This window comes from Rhinolophus ferrumequinum, chromosome 5, assembly GCF_004115265.2.
Source record: "Rhinolophus ferrumequinum isolate MPI-CBG mRhiFer1 chromosome 5, mRhiFer1_v1.p, whole genome shotgun sequence".
Lineage (NCBI taxonomy): Eukaryota > Metazoa > Chordata > Mammalia > Chiroptera > Rhinolophidae > Rhinolophus > Rhinolophus ferrumequinum.
In genome coordinates this window covers 4438916-4461443 of record NC_046288.1, presented here as the reverse complement: position 1 = coordinate 4461443, position 22528 = coordinate 4438916, and positions in this window count along the sequence as shown.

Below are 22528 nucleotides of genomic sequence, written 5' to 3'. Positions count from 1 at the left end.
TTTATTTTTCTACATACTCTCCCTGGGCCATTTCTCTGGTCCATCCACTTCTATGTAGTAATGATTCTCAAACAATATCCCCAGTATATATCTCTCTCCTAGAGTTCATACCAATATGGTCAGCTGTCACTTGTCATCTCCAATAGAGTAGACCATAATACCAAATGAAATTTCCATTTCTTTTTCTCGTCCTCCACTTCCATGTACTCTTCCTTGTGCTCCAAATATCAATAAATGGTACCAACAACAACTCAGCCAGAAGCTTTGACTTCTCAGCTTCCTTTACCTGCCATATTGAATAATCAGGAAGTCATAACTCTTGTATCTTCTATAAATCAATGCCCTTTTCTCCATCCTCGATGTCACTTTCCTAATCTGAGTCACCATCATTACATGTCTGTATTACTACAGCAGCCTCTCTCATCAACCATTTCTCTATTCTGCTCCACAAGTGATATTTTTGAAAATGCTAAGTCATTCATGATGTGCCACTGCTTAAATTCTTCAGTGTTTTCCCCACTACTCTTAGCAAAAGGGTCCAAAGTCTTCAATATGGTTTACAAAACCAGCAAAGCCTGATTCCAGTGTATCCCCAGCCTCATCTCTTGCTTCCTTTCTTCCTCTTCTGTCCTGGTCGTATGAATATCTTTTACCTCCCCAATCACTCTACACTCCTGATTGGTCCAGGATTTCCTGCACACTATTCCCTAGGCCTGCAGCACACTTCCCCCTGCCTCTCTATCTAGCTGACCCTTATATGCCTTTCAGATCTCCGTTTCCAAGTCAGTTACCATTACATGCCTTTGCTAATGCCCCAAATCAGAAATAGATAACTCTCCTCAGGGTCACCAGCATATTCTTTAGTCTAATGGAGCTTTTGCATTGTTTATAATTGCTTGGTTACTTGGCTATCTCTACTAAACTTCAGGGGGGTAGGGATTAGATCTCTACTATATAATAGCATAATAAATACCTGATAAATATTTGTTGAATAAGTAAATGAACAAGCACTAGGCACGTACCTGATTAGCTGCTAATTATTCTCACCAGTAGATTTGCTGAGTTAGATTTCCCATCTAACAACTTTGCTTGTAACGTTGTTCTGATGCCTCCCAAAACCATTGAGAAAGTTTTCTAATATTTACCAAGCACTTTGAAATAGTGAGATAAATGCTTCTGATGCAGGTGGCCTATTTTTAGTAAAACCTGGGTCTGGCTGGACAGCACAAATGGGCTGAATTTTCTCCAGTGATGTCATTAAAGGTCATTTGTGGTAATCATTGAAATTTACTGCTAGTGGGGAAGGAGGCCACCAAATATATTGAAGGCCGGATTCAGGCAAATGCTTGCTGCTGTTTGCATTAATCAGTGGTTATCTCTGTTCCACATGCTTTATTTTCAGTAACTTGGGGCACAATTGTTGCCACATCTGGAAAAGTAAGCAAATTAATACAAAAGGTTACCAGATTTCCTTTCTGGTTATAATATAAGCTCATGATTGAACTGGTTAGCAAATATGCTTTGTTGATAATTAAGCAGTATTATTTCTGAAATTTATACGGAAGCAGTAGCTATGTTAGCTTTTCACTTGCAATTGCCACGTTAATCCATAAAAGAGGCAACAAAAGTGAAAGGTATTCCATATTATTAGGGTGAATTAATTTGAAGGCAGGGGGATATTAAATTTAGGCTTAACAAATAAAGGGACCTTTGGCAGAGTTTGATACATCACTCAGATAGCCTCCATTTCTTATTGTGCAAATGGTCTGTGTCCAAAGGCACAACAAGGGCCTGCAGCTAGACATTTGTAAGCGCCATTATTTTTATGTGCTTCTTGTCACTGACATAAATGTGGCTTGTGCATTTGTTTTCTTGTTTTGGCATAATCACCAGATGAAGCCTCTTTAAAATATGAGGTTAATACCACCAAAGTGTGACTCAATCTGGAGGTTAATTCTTTAGGTACAGGGAATATTCAGTGCATAAAAAGAAATTCTACCACGTTAAAGTAACAGTATTTTTAATTCACATCCCTTGCAAAAGAAAATAAATTAGGTTCATGATTTTGGCGAAATCATGACATACCTCTTCTGGTGGAGGTATGTCACCCAAGACCACAGGACTGGAGCAGGTTGTAGGTTTAATTCCTCAATTTCTTACTTTAACCTAGTGATTTATAAACTTCCATTTTTTTTCTTTACCCTGCATTTTAAAAATGGCATAATCATATTTTCTTGAGGACCAAGGGCTAATTAGTTACTGTTTGCCAGGGACTTGGAAGATGAAAGGGCCTGTATTAAGTCCAAAATTATAACTATTATCACAGAGCTCAGATGAGCTCAGAAATTTAGGCCCGATGACTCGGAGCCACATTCAGGATTCTAGTGCAATTATGTCTGAAAACAGTCAAAACAATTTCTGCCGTGATTCAGATTTTAAGGATTTATGGGGTTCAGCATGACTGTATCCCAAATCATGCATGACAATAAAAATTAGACTGCACTTCTACTGATAATTTACAAAACAATTTATAAAAGAAATCCCAAGGAGCTTTATGTCTGTGTTGCCACTGTGGCCAAATTGCTGCAGACTTAGCCTGAGGAGAGTCAGCAATCAGCCAGCCAAGTGCAGGGGCTGCAGACTGAAGACAATGGATGCACACTGGCAGCAAGAACTACCACGTACCCCACATAAAGCATTCTATAGAGCTGAATGTTAGGGACTAAAACAGTTAGTAAGGACGAAACCACATCATAGAACTATCCTTAGTCCTACGTCCTCAAATACCGTTTCCTGGGCACCATTGTTCACTCCTCACCATTGATCTCTCCTCAATTTTTCAAAACATTGATTGAAAGAAGTTATTAAAGATAGGTTTGTTGTAAATGCCCTTTATCAAGTTGAGGGAGTTTTCTTCTACTCCAGATTTGCTGAGATTTTTTTTTTTTAAGTCAAAAATCGATGTTGGATTTTTGTCAAGTGCTTTTTCTGTGTCTATTGAGATGATTATTTGTTTTGTCTGTTTTTAGTTTATTAATATAAATACATTGATTGATTTTTTTAAATTAATTTTTCTAGACAAAAGCATAAAAAAGATACACACAATGGAATATTACTCAGACATTTAAAAAGTGAGATCTTGCCATTTGCAACAACATGGATGGACCTAGAAGGTATTATGCTAAGTGAAATAAGTCAGACAGAGAAAGGCAAATAACAGTATGATTTCACTTATATGTGAAATCTAAACAAAACAAATTAAGAAACCAAACAGAAGCATTGAGGCAAATAACAGTATGATTTCACTTATATGTGAAATCTAAACAAAACAAATTAAGAAACCAAACAGAAGCATTGATTTTTAAATGTTAAATCAACATTTCTGGAATAAATACCACTTGGTCATAATAACCATACTTTTATACATTGTTGGATTTGCTTTGCAAAAATTCTGTTTATAATTTTGCATGCATGTTCTTTAGGGATATTGTACTGAGCTTTTCTTGTATTATGTTTGTTTGTTTTTGATGTTAGGGTAGTGCTGTCCTCATAAAATAAGTGGAGAAGTATTCTCTCCTGTTCTGAAAGACTTAGTGTAGAATTGATATTATTTCTTTCTCAGATAATTGGTAGAATTCACAAATGAAACCATCTGAGCCTGGAGCTTTCTCTATGGAAAGATTTTCACGAACAAATTCAGTTTATGTAGTAAGTATACTTAGTATCCAATTATCGGACTATTTTCCAAATATATTTTTGTTGTTTTTAATTTCTTTTAACATTGGTCAGAGAATATACTTTATGTTACTTGCATCTTGTTAAATATATTGAGATTTTTTTCATGATAGAATATAGTTTTTCTTGGTAAATATACCATGTGCACTTGAAAAGATTGCTTACTCTGTAAGTTGTTGGCTGAGTGTACTATAGATGTCAAGTTGATCAAGTTGGTTGTAGTGTTGTTCAAATCTTTTTATCCCAACATTTTCCTGTCTGTTTTACCAATTATTATGAGAGAAGTATAAAAATCTCTGATTATAAATGTTGACTTATCTATTTCTACTTATAGCTCTATCAGTATTTGCTTCATATATTTTGAAGCTTTTTCAATACATGCATAAATGTTTAAAATTATTTCCTCTTAATCAATTGACCCCTTTATCATTATGAAATGACCTTTTTATATCCCTGTTAATATGGTTTGTCTTGAAATCTACTTTGTCTAATTCTAATATAGCCACTCTCATTTTTCAAAAACTAGTTTTTGCATAATATATTTTTGCAGTTATTTTACTTGTAAGCTATTTGTGCCCTTATGTTTAAAGTGTATTTCTCATAGACAACCTGTACTTGGGTCTTGATTTTCCTTTTTTGTTTAATGGCCTCTGCCTTTTAAATGGGGTGTTTAAAACATTTATATTTAATATAATTATCAATATGGATAAATGTAACTCTTTTTCTATTTGTTCCATCTGTTCTCTATTGTCTTTTCTCTCTTTTTATGCTTTGTTTTTGATCAACTGCTTATTTTTTATGATTCTATTATATACCCAATAATCATGTCAGGTGGTTTTCCCCCAGCTTCAGGTAGTTTCCTTTCATGCATAATTTAGTCAGTATTCAGATACTGGTGGGAGACTCTGCACACCTTCAGAGTTTCTCTCTCTCTCTCTGTCTCTCTGTCTCTCTGTCTCTCTCTCTCTCTCTCTTTCTCTCCACCCCCCCCCCCATCTCTCCAGCTCCCTCCTAACAGTATGCAGTATGGTGTCCTGGGAATTCTAGCTGCCTTGGTCTCCCTGGACTCTCAGCTCAATCTCCTTAACATTGTGACACCACTAAACTCTGCCTGGGTTCTCCTTCCCTACATAGTAACTTGTAAGTAAGCTGGGACAATCATAGGACTTACCTCATTTGTCTGTCATCTTGTAAGGACCACTGACCTTTGCTTTCTGATGTCCAATCTCTTAAAACTTGTTTCAGCTGTTTTGTCTATTTTTGTTGTTTTGTGGGGTTTTGTTGTTGTTGTTGTTGTTGCTGTTGTTGTTGTTGTTCCAAGAAGAAGGCTAAATCCAGTTCCCTTTACTTTATCTTAGCCAGAAGTGATTCTGGGTGAAAGGTGATGTTATGGAAAATCATGAGTTATTGTGATGCAAATTTGACATTTTTAAAACACGAGTCTGAAAATTTTCTGGAAAATTTTACAGAATGTCCTAAAATACATAAGAAAACTGGTTAGAAGTCCTCCTTATATTAATTAGGTCCAAAATTTATAGCGTCATTAAAATGTTAAAGCAAAGCAACCCAGAAACAAATAGCTAATTCTTGCTCCAGTTTAACAATCTCTGCAAACACTAAGCTCTCTCTCAAGGGTTTAGTTCAAAGGAATGCCTGTTAGATTTATTTCATTTTCAGGAAAGAGAGACATCATTACGGCTTAACAATTACCCAAATTACCCAAGTCCCACTTTGATTTAATCTTAATCTATAAACACAGGTCTATGTTTTGAAGACTATTATGCTGAACAAAACAAACCTATTATTGATATTGGTGGCTAAATGTTTACCTCAATGTCTGCAAGATGAATACACAAAGCTAATTTACCACCATATGTTATTATCTGAAAATATATGTCTTCCCTGTAGTGTAGTCTAAAAATATTATTTTAGTAATCTGAAACTAATGGCTTTTAAAGAAAGAATGAAGAAAGTCATAAAAATGCTTGTACATTTTCCACATGTCATTTTGTTGAAGGGCAGTTATTTTCTTGGTTGTATTTCTCTCTGATTCTATATTTATCAGATATCAGCTATTTTCCCTTACCGTCTTTCCCAAACCCTTCAGTTTTCAAGAGCACCTAATATGAACAATGCCAGTACTCTAGAATTCTGTGTTAATGGCAATGGCTGAACATTCCCTGGAGCAAATTGCCTAATGACTATCCAGCTGGCTTTTTCTAGACAGTCAGCCCTTGCTTCTCTATCATCTCTCATTTTTCAATTAATTTCCCATATCCTTCAAATCTAACATGTATATAATATATAATGTGTATATTTATGTTCAAATATATTATGTATGTACAAATATATTATATATATTAGATTTAAAGAATGTATACTGGGGGTGCCAAAAATGTATAAAAGTGGACTCTTTGGTCAATGTTGCTAAGCAGTAGTTCACTGTAATCAGAAGTGTCTGGATGCTGATGGTAACTGTTTTGAGCACCTCTTGTAATTGCAGAAGTCAAACGTGGCTTGTATTTATCTTTTGTTATGTGTATACGTTGAATATTACAATTTTAATACAGTTTTTCTTCCTTAAAATTTTTTGGCACCCTCTGTATATCTGAGGTGTGATCAAAAAATATAGTGAATGTTTAAATAAAAAAAATTTATTACAGTAAAAGACACATTGCCATTAATCTCACTCAAAATACTCCCCCTCGCTTGAAACACACTTATCCCATCGTTCTTACCACTTTCTGAAGCAGCTCTGGAAGTCCTGTTTCGTGAGTGTCTTTAGTAGCCCTGTCGTGGCTGCCTCGATGTCCTAAATTGATTCAAAACATTTTCCTTTCATGGTCATTTTGACTTTGGGAAGAGCCAGAAGTTGCACAGTGCCAGCTCTGGTGAATAAGGTGGGTGAGGACCCACAGTAATGTTTTTATTTGACAGAAATTGCCATATACCAGAAGCGATGTGCGACACAGAGCATTGTCATGATGGAGGATAAAGTAAAGACACTCATGAAAGAGGACTTCCAGAACTGCTTCAGAAAGTGGCAGGACTGATGGAATGAGTGTGTTCTGAGGGAGGGGGTGTATTTTGAGGGAGGTTAATGACAATGTGTCTTTCACTGTAATAAATTTTCTTTTTATTTAAAGATGTACTGTATTTTTTTATCACAGCTCGTGTGTGTGTGTGTATGTTTGAGTTAATTTCCTTGGTTTTAAGAAGAGTTTAAGAGGAAAAGTAATATCCTTAAGTTTGGAGGAACAAAGACCTGTCTTTACTTCCTCAGAGGAAGGGAAACGGAGATTTGTCAGATATTGAATTCTTTCTGTATTCCACCCCTTTGAAGCCAAAAGCAGCACCCGAGAAGTGATGATGGTAAGAGCCTCCATAAGCCACTGACTCTCTCCATCTTCTTCTCTTTGCAAACCTGAATAGAATGTAGTCCCCAAATTTAGTGTTTTATGCTTTAATTTACGAAACCTTAACTTACCTCTGGAATCTCCCAATGCCTCTCTGGTTCTGAAATATTCCCAGGTTTCGCCATCCCTAGTCCCTGAACTGGCTCCCCTACTGCTTTGCATCCTCTGTAGCCTTCTACCTGTGCTTGGCTTAGCTGACTCTGTGCCCACTTTCAGCTTCTGATGGCTGATATTAGCTGCTGTCTTGATTTTCACTTTGACCTTCCTGTGTGTTGACAATGAGAGGGGCAAATCACCCCATGACATTTCCTCCTCAGTTTTCTGAATTCATTCATGTAATTTATTTTCAATTTGCTAGTTTCGCTTTCTACTGTGTGGCACTAGTACACCGAATGTGCCCATTTTTCTTCTGTATATCACCGTCCTGCTTTGGAAGATATGCAGCTGAATGAATGTAAGCAAATGCCAAGGAAGGGGGAAAAGCTGAGGCAAGAGAAAAGCTGCAGCATGTCCAGGTACAAGCTGACTGCTCACTAACCTGTTTTACCTTTATCTTTTTGCGGTTAATAGGGATGAGAGAGGGATGTGAGGACAGGGGAAATGGTGTGGAAATTGAATTGGGATAGGAATTATGAGAAGGAAAAGAATAGATTCTAAACATTTTCCAGAGAAATGATAGAAAATTGAGTCAATTAAAGGGGAGGAGATGGGAGAATTGGTGAGGAATGAAAGAAGATGCATAAGGTAGCTAGGGAGTTAGATGTGATTGGATTTTTTTTTCACAGTAAAAAATCATGTTTTACTGGGACCAGATTTTGTCCATGTTAGGGATATTTCAGCATTTAGTTTTGTGAAATGTCTGGCGGTACTCTTTTCTTTCTTTTTCCATACAAGTGTTTCTGTAGATATGTAGGTTTGCTATAAACTGATTTCACCAGCAAAGGATCTCTCCAAAACTTTCCAAGGTACCACATTTCAAAACTCTATGTATGGAAACATGGTAAACATGAGGACATTGTTATAAGCTCTTTTAACTGGGCAGAGAAAAGAAAGCTGAGACAGGTGCTGGAAGTTAAGCATAGATGTTGCATACATTTTATGTAAGGCAGAGTCTAAATGTAACATCTTTCACAGAGTGCTGCATGCCAGTGAGAGGAAGATTCACATACTGATTATTGTAAGAAATCACACATATCAAGCTTGATCTTGCAGTCCATATGTATGCAAAACACCAATCAAAATGATGGGAGTTTGGTTTTGTAGATATGACAATATTATACATAATTGATATTTATTTACCTCCTTAGCTGCCTCATAAATAGGATGCATTATAAAGTCAGTTGTGGCTTCCTGTAGCATCTGATTTCTTAGTTTAAATCTTCTCCTCCTATCTCATCTGCTTTGCCAGCCAATTTATGAGAAAGTGTGTGAGCTATGCTTATGTCACTAACGGTACCCTTATCCTTTATTTAGGAGTGAGTCATCTAAATCACCATAGTATTTAAAAGTTCATGCCATCTATGTTAATTTCAAGTTCTTTTATAAGGTTTTGAGGCATCTTCCATTTCTCTGTCTCTACCAGGACTTACCAAGATTTTTTTTTTTCTCAAAATTCATGAATTAGGTCTCTTCTGCCAGGATGAGAAGGGTAAATCAGAGAGGGGAGAGTTTACTGACCATTAGCAAGGTTATATGTTAGTCAGTTAATTCCTAAAGAAAGTTTCATAAGCTTGTGATTGCCTGTTTCTATATTGTAGATACAATAGGAAAAAAAGTTAAATATAGTCAATACCAACTCCAGCACTAAGCATCTTAAATATTTCTCTCCTTTGTTGTCATCCACCATCACTGACTCAGAGGAAACATCAAATGTGGAGACAACAAGGCTCTGAGATAGGAGGACTACATGGGAAGGAGAATCAGGGAAAACATCTAAGTCTTTCCAGTTTTAAACGACTGGATCTGAGGACAGGGGAGTGTACATGTTGTTAGCTATACTAATTGATTGCAGAGATTTTAAATAAGGGTCTCTCTCTCTCTCTCTCTCTCTCTCTCTCTCTCTCTCTCCTCTCCTCTCTACACACACACACACACACACACACACACACACACCTTTCACATATATTTTAAAGAAAACATGAAGACTTTCCGTACCTTTCATAGGATGTCCAAAACTATTCAAGAACACTAGTTGGAAATTTGTCTAAAGTTGGTCCAATTAATTGGGTTAGGCTATTAGACACTCCCAATTTCACAGGATGGTTAAATTTCACAGATATTCTTTTCTTGACTTGTATGCACACGTGCACAGACCCACTTTTCCATTGGCAGAATAGCAAAATCAAATAACATTTTAATAAGTATCAGTAAGTATGAACTCAAGATCTGACTTTGACATCAGCTTGTAACCTTGAGCTAGTCACTTATCTTCTCTAGATCTTGGTCTCCTAGGCTATAAAATGATTAGAGAGGAAGGAGTCCAGCAGAGGAGGGAGAGTTAGTAACATTGGACAAAACAAGACCCTTCCCTTCCAGGTCTTTTATGGGAAACTTGCTTATAAATTCTTCCTAAGCTCCTCTTGTGCCACAAGCATTCCATGAGAAGAGTGGGCCATCTCTAGGGGAATTATTTTATTTTTATTTGTGCTTGTCTTCCCATAAAATGTTTGTCCAGGTCCCAATCAAACTTAATCAAACTTTTCTCCAATCAAATTTAAAATAATGAACATCTGGCTACAATATATACCTTCTGAAAACTGAGAACCTGCAGGAAAAAATTTCTGAATTTCATAAAACATTGTTTTCTGAGACATTTTTCTCTCAAATGAGAGGAAAAATTTTTCAGTATTTGAACACTGACAGAAATAATTCAGGTATATTTAGTTTTTTGTTTGTTTGTTTGTTTTGTCTTAATCTTGCTGTCTGTGTCTTGAATCTAAATGCAAATTAATTTGCCAACAAATTCAAAGAACCAATACTGACCACACATTTAAAAAAGAAAACAAATCTAGAGAACATTGACTCTTACCTGGGCTGTTGTTGTTGACTTATTGTCTGTCATTTTTCTCTTTCTATAGTGGTAGTGTCTTGAGTGGAGTTTATATTTATCTCTGTATGAAGCTGGATTTCACTTTACTTTCTCTTTATGGCCTTATCACATCGTTTACAAACACTTTATCTCTGTTACAGAAAATAAATGGAATTCCGGGCTTTTGATGAAATGTCATGTTAAAATGGATGGTCCAAAAATCTATATTTAGATGACTGACTCCTGTTTGAGGAAGACATGATAAATGTTTCATGCATATAAACTGAAGGATGATGGATTTAATGATCATACCCTAACTGGGGAGTGCTATTTTGAAATAATTAAATGTTCCATCATTTGCAAGTCTAAATAATCCATTGTTAGTTCCTGTTTTTGTCTGTCAACAGATCCTTCCATTTTCTAAAGGAAATTTATCATTAAAACAATTGAACTGATAATAACATCCCACCAGAGTGTGTTAGCAATAGCACATTTCATGGGACTCTAATTCATAGTTACAGTTTAGGAAAACTTAATTTATGTATGAGTCTGCTTCATAAATGACAAACATGACAAGCATTGTTTAAAGGCTACTGGTAGATATTAATCTTCAGGTATTGCAGAGATTCTCTGCTTGAAGAGGTAGCTATGCCTTTTGTCAGATGAATGAAAAAATCTCACCTAATAAAAACATCATTCAAAAAATATTTCATAATTAAATAATAATAATTTCACAGTTTTCTTGATGATCTTTATATTTTAGAGGTTGTTACATTCTAATTTTCTTTTTAAATCTTAATTATTGTCAAGCATTTCAAAATAATTTTATCTGGTAATATAATTATATGTATATATACTTAAATGTAAATTTGAATATTTGACTCCTCTAGTTTTTTAAGTTGCAAAATGGTGGAGAGAAGTAGTGGGACTAAGGAATATATTCTTTTTAATATATAAATATATTTAAACCATATATATGAAGAAACATAATGTTTTTCTCATGAAACATTTTTTTTAATTTACAAAACAAGAAAAATTTTCCTAAACTCTATCAAAATGTGTGTCCTCATGTTTCAGATCTTTATCTACCTTTCACTCTCTGAGATAGATGATAGCTAGCTAGATAGATAGGTGATAGAAAATAGAAAAATTGTATATAGATGTAATAATCTTAAGTAGGAATGGTATAGTCAACACATTAGTAATATATGTGAATGACAAATCACTTAATTGTTGAGTTAATAGCTCCCACCCTTATTACTGGCACAGTTACGTTTGTATGAATTGTTTCCATATAGCTGTGTTACATGAATATTTAGAGAAACTAGTCAAAACTTCACCATTTCTGTCAGTAGACCCTAAAAGTCAAAACAACTAGATGAATTATCAGGAAAGCCTGGTCACATTACTGACCAAATTGGATCATTGAATTATCGATTCAGATGTTGCCCAATTAATTATTAAGATAGTTGAAAACACCAGATGGATCATCTCATGACTAACAGATTTTGAATGTCTTACATGTGCTGTGTGGTCCATATGTGGAAGCCTGAACATTTGTAGATAGGTCGGACTGGCTGATCATGGCCAAATGGGCTTCACACAAGTTAGAAAAATCATGGCAGACCATTCAAAACTTTCCATGTATCAATGCAGTGGCAGAGACATGCTAGCAAAGCAATGACTAAATTGCTCCTGATTTGATTCAAGCAGCAGTAATCGTGCAGTAAGTAATTCATTGGAAACTACAGTCTGCTTTTAAGAACTCTGTATTGAAAGTTTTCGAACTAAACTTAAACAGGATTTCTTGCCATCTTGTTGATTACTTAATTCAAGTATAACTAGCTGCCTTATTGATTTTGAATGGCCTAACGCAGTTCCCCATATTTGAGCAAGACCATTTGAAGATGTGTAAGTTTCTGCATATAAGTTGTAATGAAACACAACAATCCAAAGCCATCAAATCTGACCTGGTCAATTTGGTATTTTTCAGACTCTCTAATGACCAAATGTACTTCAGTCCTCAAAACTATTCTCAGAAATTTTAAACCCAATTTATCTGTGATTTGTATCATTAAAGACATGCTGAAGCTAACTCATCTGCCATTTAGGAGTTTCATGAAGAGAAGTATCAATGATTCAACAGCTTGCCCCTGAAAAGATAAGATCTTCTACTGATAATAAGCTTATATAAAGGGGACATAAATGGATTTTTCAGTTTTCTCGAAAGAAAAATTCTTTAAGAAATGTTTCAGTAAGTATTTTGAAAATAATTTGAAGAACACAAAAGAAAATGCTGAATCATTGGAGATCAGAAAGATAAAGCAATGTGTAAACTAAAGAAAGATTAATTGTTGATTTTTTATAAGCTACACTTTAAGTATTTTTCAAAATATTTTATTAATCAAGGTGGTACTATAAACATTAAAACATTGGAGGAGGTATGAATATCAAATCATGCCATGATCAAAATATTGTAAAGAAAAAGTCAAAAGTCAATTCAGTGTTATCATCAATGACTCACATAGATTTATTGTAGTGCTTGTTTGATTAATCAGAAGTTAGTTATTAAAGAAGTAATAAAAGTAAAATGTACCCTCAAAATATTTGATTTAGTGAATCAGTATAAACACAGCTTTATCAGAGATTAATTGCACTTTAATCATAATCCTAACAATAAATGAACATTAAACCATAATTCAAAATTATGGGATGCTCACAGAAAGAGTTCATTTAAGGAGGAATAGAAAGACATGGTTGCCTTCATACAGCCAGGCTGTGTTTCGATTGCAGGAAGTATTGTGAAAGCTAATGTAAGGAAAGAAAACATGTCTTATTTATCTTTTTATTCTTTCCATGTACACTCCTCAAGAACTAGCTATAGAATTAAGGATTTTCATAATTGTTTAACTGTTGAAACATTGCATGGGAAAAACAGAAAGAAAAGAAAGGACAATCCACTAACCAATTGTTTAAAAGAATGGATTTTATTGCTGGTTCTGTCCTTGCTTATTGTTTGTTGTTTTGTTGGTGTCAACTGCACTTACCTTCTTACTCTTGTGTAAAATTAGAGCCAGAAATTCTCTACTTCTCAAGATTGTTGATATAATCAAACAAAAGATGCATGTACAAAGACTTTGAATATGGCAACATGCAAAAAGAATGAGTTGAAGATTTCATTATTTGTATTTGTAATTCAAATTGGACATTGGCTATTAGAAAGATATGTTAATGGGTTAAATGCTGGCACTGGCCACCCAAGAAGCCTGTGTTTCCAGTCAACGTTCTGGCTGTCTTTAAAATAGAGATCTATCTCTATAGGGTGGTATAGATTGAGAAGAGAACAACTGGATAAGAAATGTTTTACGGTTTCCGTCAATAGTGTAGATTCAAGAGTCTTACTCCTATTTTCAATAGAAAATAGAGGATTTAAAAAATTAAGCTATTTTAAAACTTAAGTATCTGTGAATGTTAGTTTAAAAACAAACCAGACAAATACAACTTTTAAATGTTGAGAGTTGCTATGGACTGAATTGTGCCTCCCCCCACCCCACCCTTCCAAAACTCATGTGTTGAAGCCCTAATCCCTAACTTGACTTTATAGAAGTAATTAAATGAATTCTTCAAGGTGGAGCCCTAATTCAATAGCCCTTGCCGTTTCCTTGCTTATGCACCAAGGAAAGGCCATGTGAGCAGGCAGAGAGAGGGTGGCCATCTACAGGCCATAAAGAGGGACCTCACCAGAAACCAACCGTGCTGGCACCCCGGTCTCAGACTTCCAGCTTCCAGAACTGCGAGAAAATAAAACTGTTTGTGTTATGGAAGCCCCAGTAGACTTACACAGGGTTATACAAAAGGCTGAAATAGAACCTCAAAAAATCACATTAAAGATGCATGCTTTCAACCATTGTGATGCTTTGAAATTAAGTACTCTGTCTGGCTTATGCTTGCCTTTTGTTTTGTATTGTTCCTCTCCTCTCCGAAACATTAAGGAATAACAAAGATGTCTGCCCATTTGTGTTCCTTCCCCTCCTTTCCTGAACAACACCTCCATTACTGTGTGGGGAAAAAAAAAAAAAAAAAAAAAAAAAAAAATTCCAAGGATCTATTAGAGTCACTGGCAAAGAAATTGAAGGAGGCAGCAGAGACTCTCCGCTTGGAAGTCTAGGGAATAATAATCCTCATAATGATTGCTACCTCTCATTAAGCATCTATTAAATGAAAGATACTGTCCTACAAATTAACATGTAATATATTATTTTTTATTTACAAAACAATATAAACTAGATATTTTTTCCTTCTTCCTTCCTTCCTTTCATTTACTCTGATTTTTAGAATATTTACATCATTTCTTTTTGTAGAAGTGGAACATGATTGTTATTTTAAAATTTGAGAAATTATAAATAAGGAATAAGAAGAGAGAAGAAAAAACATCCCTAATCTACTACCCAGAACCAACCTTATTAATGCCATTCTTTATACACATGTATAGAAACACATGAAATATATATATATATATATATATATATATACACAAACAAATATATATATATATATTTACAAACAGAAAAAGTAAATATATATTATACATATATAATATATATTATATATATAATATATATAAATATATATATATAAATATATATATAATAACATTAACTTAACTAAAATTTAATAGAGGAAGAAATGAATTGAAATAACACTGGAGTAATTGGTGAACTTCAGATAACATTTCTTCACCAAAGGAGATATTCATTTTTAAATGTTCTATATAAAGATACTTAAAATAAAAATATTTTTTAAAGAAGATTAAGTTTAAGTCACATTTATTATTATTGATTTCCCACTTTAAAAATTACCTCACTCATATACATCCTTTCTCCTTTCTCTCCTTGTTTGTGAGGTACTATTATAATATTTATATTCTGGCATACACCCGTAATTATCATTGTGTCCCAGATATAGTTCTATATTTAAACAAACCGAGTGCTGACACCTAAAATATTTGGCATTTGTTTTGTTTGGGTTTGTTTGTTCTTACTACAGTTTCTCTGTTTCCTAATTCCCTTTTTGGCACATCTCTTTCCTGACTATATTCCATCTTTCCATGGATTTTTCAACAAGGGCCCATGAGAGATATATTCCCTAAATCTTGAATTCTCGCAGATGTGTCTCTCTTGCCTTTAAACTTGGAGGACAATTTTCCTGGGTATAAAATTCTTTACTTTCTTGGGTCACATATTCTTTTCTTCAGATCTTTTGTTTCATATTGCTCTACTATCTTCTTACATTAAGTCAAGTCTGACCCAAATAATTTGTCTGTCTCAAGTATGACCTATTTTTCTCTCTAATTCCATTTTTGTCTCCCTATAATGCTTGTTCTTTTTTTTTGCTTAAAAGCTGGTGAGCTTTTGAAGCTATAAATCAAATCATGTCATTCACTGCTTCAAGTTCTCCTATTATATCCTGTTTTATTTAAAATAGATTCCAAACCCCTTCCAATGGTCTTCAAATACCCTCATGATTCCATTGCTCTCACCAATCCCTCAAATGCCCATTTCTCATCCACTGGCCACTCTGTTCTTTTGTTTCTCAGGCTTTAGAATACCTATCTCTTCTTGTCTTAGGGTCTTAGCCATCTGCCAGTTTTTAAGGTCACTGCCTGCCTGGTGTGATTCTGCTCATCACTCATATTTAGCACACAAATCACCTCCTCAAAGAGGCCTTCTCTGACAACTCTATCTCCTCCACCCCACCAACCCCAGACTCATTCATATTGTCCCATTACCCAGTTTCCTTTGTTTTACTTTCCACCCTGTACCCTCTGTCAGTGCCCAACTCTGGACTGAATGCAGGCAATCAATCGTGAGTTTGTGATCATCTACCATCATTAGTTCATGGACAGGTTCTATTTTATTTCTCTGTATTTTTTGCCTCCTTTCTCATCCCCAGTTCCTTCAAAGGCACCTATCCTTATATATATATGCTATATATTATGTTTCTTCTTTTTTTCTTTTTACGTAACTGTATGCTTTTGAGACTTATCCATAGAGATATACATAGATCTAGATCATTCTTTTTAACTGCTATGTAACATGCCATCATTTGCATATCTCACATATTTATCTATTCTCTTATTCACAAATAATGAAGTTTTGTTCTAATATTGTTATTCCAAACAACATTGTAATGAACATCCACATATATGTCTGTTTGTGAATCTCTGTGAGGGCTTTATGGAGCTAGTAGAACAACTGGGTTGGTGGTGTGTGCACATTCCAATTCATAAAATACTTTAAAATTGTTCTTCAAAATTCTGCACCAATTTGTATTCCTACCAGTAAATTGGCCAAGATTTGTCTCTGTTAATTCCCTTTATCCTCTGTTAACATGATATTGGCCAATTTATACATTACCAATCTATTGGTAGTAGTGAGTGGACCTCACTCTTGCTTTAATTTACATTTCTCTACTTTATGGTGAGGTTGAATATCTCATAAGCCATTTGATTTTCCATTTCTATTTGGTTCAATTTTCTTTGTTTTGACTTATAGTTTCACGTACATCCTGTTTACTAATCCGTTAGTAGTAATTTAAATTGTAAACATCTTCGCTCATTCTGTCTCCTATGTAACACCTTTGTTGAATAGAAATCTTTCATTCTTATTCAATAAATTCCATCAATTTTCCTCTATGATTTTTACATGTTATTAAAGAAACAATCCCCAAAACAATGACACAAAAATAGCTTCCTGTATTGTTTTCTAATAGATGTGTATTTTGACTTTCATGCTTAAAACCTGAAACCATATGGAATTTATTTTGGTGTATGGTGTGAGATAGGAATATGTTTCAATTTTTGTATATGTAGTGAACTAATTTCCCTAGCGCAATTTATTTAAATATTGATATTTCCCAATGGTTTGTAATTTCTATACTGTCATATATTAGGCTTCCACATATGTGGATCTGGTTTTGATCCATTGCTCTAGTTGTTTTATCATATCTCAGTGCTAAATTACTTTAATATTATGCATTTGAAATTTGTCTTAATATATGGTAGGATAAGATCCCTATGCAGATCTTCTTCTTAGGAATATTCTTAGCTATTTATAGGCCTTTATTTCTCTACAAAACTTTAAACAGTTGGTTTAATTCTACTAAAGCTACTACTGGGGTATTGATGTGAATAATTTGAATATATACATTAATTTGGGGAAAATTAACATATTTACAATGTTAAATTCTTCCCATCTTAAAACATGTGACATTTCTCCATTTGTTTAGGTATTGTTTAATATCCTTCAATAGAGTTTAAATTTTTTTTTTATGAATGTCATGTATTTTTCGTTAGGACTAGAACTCCACTCTTCCCTTGCCAGCCACTTTAGTCTGCTTAATGCTTTGGTTTCATATTTATAGGATATACATTTTTCTTTGTAGTCATTATTTATTTAATCAATAATAGACTTGAAAATTTTGTACTTGGCTAATTGCCAAGATTTCGTTGCCTTTTTCCTTGATTCATTTCTCTACTTCCTGATTTCATTCCTCTGAAGCACTTTTAGAATGTGATTAAACATTTAGAGTTGTAAAATATCTAAACATTTCCTTATTTCACCCTTGCATTTAAAAAAGAGTTTAGCTACATAAAAAAATTCTAGGTTCAAATTATTTTTCTTTATACTGTGAAATTGTTACTCCATTGTCTTCTTTCTTCCAATGTGGCTATTGAAGAGTCTGATGTCATTATGATTCTTGCTGTTTCCAGGTAATTTCCTTTTTATTTTGAAAGTGTAAATGTCAAGGGAGGTCATCAAAATGGCGGCGTGAGGTGAGCCTCTGTAAATCTCCCCTGGAATTTACAACTAATCGAACAACTATAACTCCACAAATGACTCCCTGCATAGCAGACAGGCAAGACGAAGAGGCCCACTACTGAATTCACTTAAAGGTGGGAGAATCGCACGAGCGGGGGAGGAGGGAAGGGAGAAGTGCAGAGATGGAGCTGCGCGGGCACAGGACGCAGACCTAGCTCAGTGCTCTGAGCTCCTTACATCCCGGAACTACTGCAGCTGTGGGAGAGGGAAGAACTCGGACTGCTAGGGCTCCGCTTATGGCCCACAGGGCTGAGGGGGCAGCATATAACACGGCTGAACCCAACGCTCACAGCAGAGACTTCGGAGAAAAGATTGAGGGAAGAAGGCTGAAAATGGTGGTTTAAGCCCTCACCGCTGAGCAGAGAACAGAAGCCTTAGACACTGAGACTAGCCAACCCTCCTTACCCTCCCAGAGCTCGCTCTGCCCCCACCAGCCCAGTGCTAGAAGCAGAACAGTAGCAGTGTCAGATCAAAAGAATAGAATATTTGCTGTTCTGAGAACTGTGGACCGCAGAAAGAGATTCACAGCCCAAATAGTTCCGGCAAAGGGGAGGGAGCTGTGGAAGCAGGACCGGCTGTGGTGGTGGTCACCGCCATTGCTCTGGGTCACTTCTCACAACTCACCCCGCCCCTGGCTCCACCTATCTGGGCGGATCCCTGCAGGAGTAAACAGAACTGCTGAAACATATGGGCTCTGAATCTGGTGCAGGAAGAGCTTTGGAACTTCAAAAGCTCTCCGCATACCCACACAGACATTGTGCCCTGTGACGCAGGCGAACTATTAACAGAAGAGAAGCCCATCTCCCAGGGAATCCCCCCATTGTGTGAGAAGCTGGAATAGTGCAGAGAAAACATAGCACTACCGTGTGAGAGAGGAAAAAAAGGCTGCAGTCGGAGAGAAAATAAAACATTCTACCAACAAGTACTGGAAAACAAAAGAAAGACCTCTTCCTATCAATCTGTTGCAGAAGCCACTCCTGTAGATGTCTAGGAAGAGAAATAATAGATCAGTAATTGCCATGAATAACCAAGGCAACAAGACAGCTCAAAAGGAAAGTGAAAAGTCTCCAGAAAAGGAATTTAAAGATATGGAAATATGTGACTTAAATGACAGAGAATTCAAGATTGCAGTTCTGAAAAAACTCAACGAGATGCAAGAAAACACAGAAAAGCAGTTTAATGAACTCAGAAACACAATCAAAGAACAACATGAGCATTTTATGAAAGAGATTGAAATTTTGAAAAAGAACCAAATAGAATTTCTGGAGATTAAGAACTAAATAGAAGAAATTAAGAATGAAATAGCCAGCTTAGGTAGTAGAGTTGACCAGACGGAAGAAAGAATCAGTGACATTGAAGACAGAAACCTGGAAAGTACACGGATTGAAGAAGAAAGAGACTTGAGACTTAAAAGAAATGAAAGAACTCTACAAGAACTTTCTGACTCCATCAGAAAGAGCAATATAAGAATAATGGGCATACCAGAAGGAGAAGAAAGAGAGAAGGGAACAGAGAATATATTCAAACAAATCGTCGATGAGAAGTTCCCAAACTTGTGGAAAGAACTGGATCCTTGAATCCAAGAAAGCAAATAGAACACGTAATTACCTCAATCGCAACAGGCCTTCTCCAAGGCACATTGTATTGAAGCTGTCTAGAATCAAAGACAAAGAAAGACTCCTCAAGGCAGCCAGGGAAAAGAAGACGGTAACCTACAAAGGAAAGCCCATTAGATTATCATCAGATTTTTCAGCAGAAACTCTACAATCCAGGAGGGAGTGGAACCAAATATTCAAACTATTGAAAGAGACAAATTATGAGCCAAGAATAATATATCCAGCAAAGATATTCTTTAGATATGAAGGAGGAATAAAGACCTTTTCAGACATACAGAAGCTGAGGGAATTTTCTAATACATGACCTGCACTACAAGAAATACTAATGGAGGCTATTCAACCACCATCAACAGGGACAATTTGTGGCAACCAAAACATAAAAAGGGGGAGAGTAAAGGCCTGAACCAGAATATGGGAATGGAGAAAGCAAGCGTGCTGAAGAAAATGGAATAGTCTAAATATCAATCTTTCTTTTACATAAACTTAAGGGTAACCACTCAAAAAAAATCCAGAACTAAAAATATATACTGTAATAAAAGAAGAAACAGAGGGAAACATCATAGAATACCACCACACAGAAATAATAGACAACAACAAAAAGGCAAAGAAACAATGGAGACACAGCCTTACCAGAAAACTAAAGATAGAATGACAGGAAATCCTCACTTATCAATAATCACCCTAAATGTAAATGGACTGAACTCACCAATAAAAAGGCACAGAGTAACAGATTGGATCAAAAAACTAAACCCAACTATATGCTGTCTCTAAGAGACACATCTCAGCTACAAGGACAAGCATAGACTCAAAGTGAAAGGGTGGAAATTGACACTCCAAGCAAATGGTACCCAGATAAAATAAGGTGTAGCCATAATGATATCAGATGAAACAGACTTCAGGGTGAAAAAGATAATAAGAGACAAATAAAAGATAATAAGGGACATTTCATAATGGTAAAAGGGACTATACAACAAGAAGACATAACAGTCATCAATATTTATGCCCCCAGTCAGGGAGCACCGAAATATACCAAGCAACTACTAACAGAACTAAAGGGAGAAATTGACCAAAACACAATTATACTAGGGGACTTAAATACATCATTGACAGCTATGGATAGATCACCCAAACAGAAAATAAATAACAAAATAGCGGCCCTAAATGACACGTTAGATGAAATGGACATAATTGACATTTATAGAGCACTTCATCCTAAAACATCAGAATATACATTCTTTACTAGTGTACATGGAACATTCTCAGGGATGGACCATATTTTGGCACATAAAATCAGCCTCAGCAAATTTAAGAAGATTGAAATCATACCAAGTATATTCTCTGATCACAAGGCTTTGAAATTGGATATCAAATGCAAAAAGAAAGCAGGAAAAAACACAAATACATGGAGATTAAACAACATACTTTTAAAGAACGACCAGTCAAAGAAGAAATTAGAGGAGAGATCAAAAGATACATAGAAACAAATGACAATGAAAATACATCCTACCAAAATTTTTGGGATGAGCGAAGGCAGTTTTAAAAGGGAAATTTATATTATTATAGGCCTATCTCAAGAAACAAGAAAAAAACCAAATAAATAACCTCATGTTACACCTTAAAGAACTGGAAAAAGAAGAACAAGTGAAACCCAAGGTCAGCAGAAGAAAGGAAATAACAAAAATCAGAGCAGAACTAAATGAAATACAGAAGAAAAAGACAATAGAAAAAAATTAATGTGCCAAAGAGCTGGTTCTTTGAAAAGATTAATAAAGTTGACAAACCCTTGGCTAGACTCACTAAGATAAAAAGAGAGAAGATACTAATTAACCAAATCAGAAATGAAAAAGGGGAAGTTATCACGGACACCGCAGAAATACAAAGGATCATCCAAGAATACTATGAAGGACCATAATGCCACGAAATTCAATAACCTGGAAGAAATGGACAAGTTCTTAGAAACATGTAGCCTTCCAAGGCTGAACCATGAAGAACTGGAAAATCTAAACAGACAGATCACCAGTAACGAAATTGAATCAGTCATCCAAAACATTCCCAAAAGCAAAACTCCGGGACTAGATGGCTTCACTAGTGAATTCTACCAAACCTTCAAAGAGGATCTAATACTGATGCTGCTCAAACTCTTCCAAAAAAGTGAAGAAGAGACAGTACTCCCTAACTCATTTTATAGGGCCAACATTACCCTGATACCAAAACCTGGTAAGGACAACACACAAAAAGAAAACTACAGACTAATATCTCTGATGAATACAGATGCAAACATCCTAAACAAAATTCTAGCAAATCGAATACAACAATACATTAAAAAGATTATTCATCACGACCAAGTGGGGTTCATCCCCGGGACACAAGGATGGTTCAACATCCGCAAATCCATCAATGTGATACATCACATAAACAAAATAAAGGACCAAAATCATTTGATTATATCAATTGATGCAGAAAAAACATTTGACAAGATACAACATCCATTTATGATTAAAACACTTAATAAAATAGGTATAGAAGGAAAATACCTTAACATAATAAAGGCCATACATGACAAGCCCTCAGCTAATCTCATAATTAATAGTGAAAAACTGAAGCCCTTTGCTCTACGTTCAGGAACATGACAGGGCTGTCACTTCTCACCTCTGCTTTTCAACATAGTGTTGGAAGTCCTTGCCAGAGCAATCAGGCAAGAGAAAGAAATAAAAGGCATCCAAATTGGGAATGAAGAAGTTAAATTATCACTCTTTGCAGATGACATGATGCTATATAAAGAAAACCCTAAAGACTCCACCAAAAGGCTATTAGAAACAATCAACGAATACAGTAAAGTTGCTGGCTACCAAA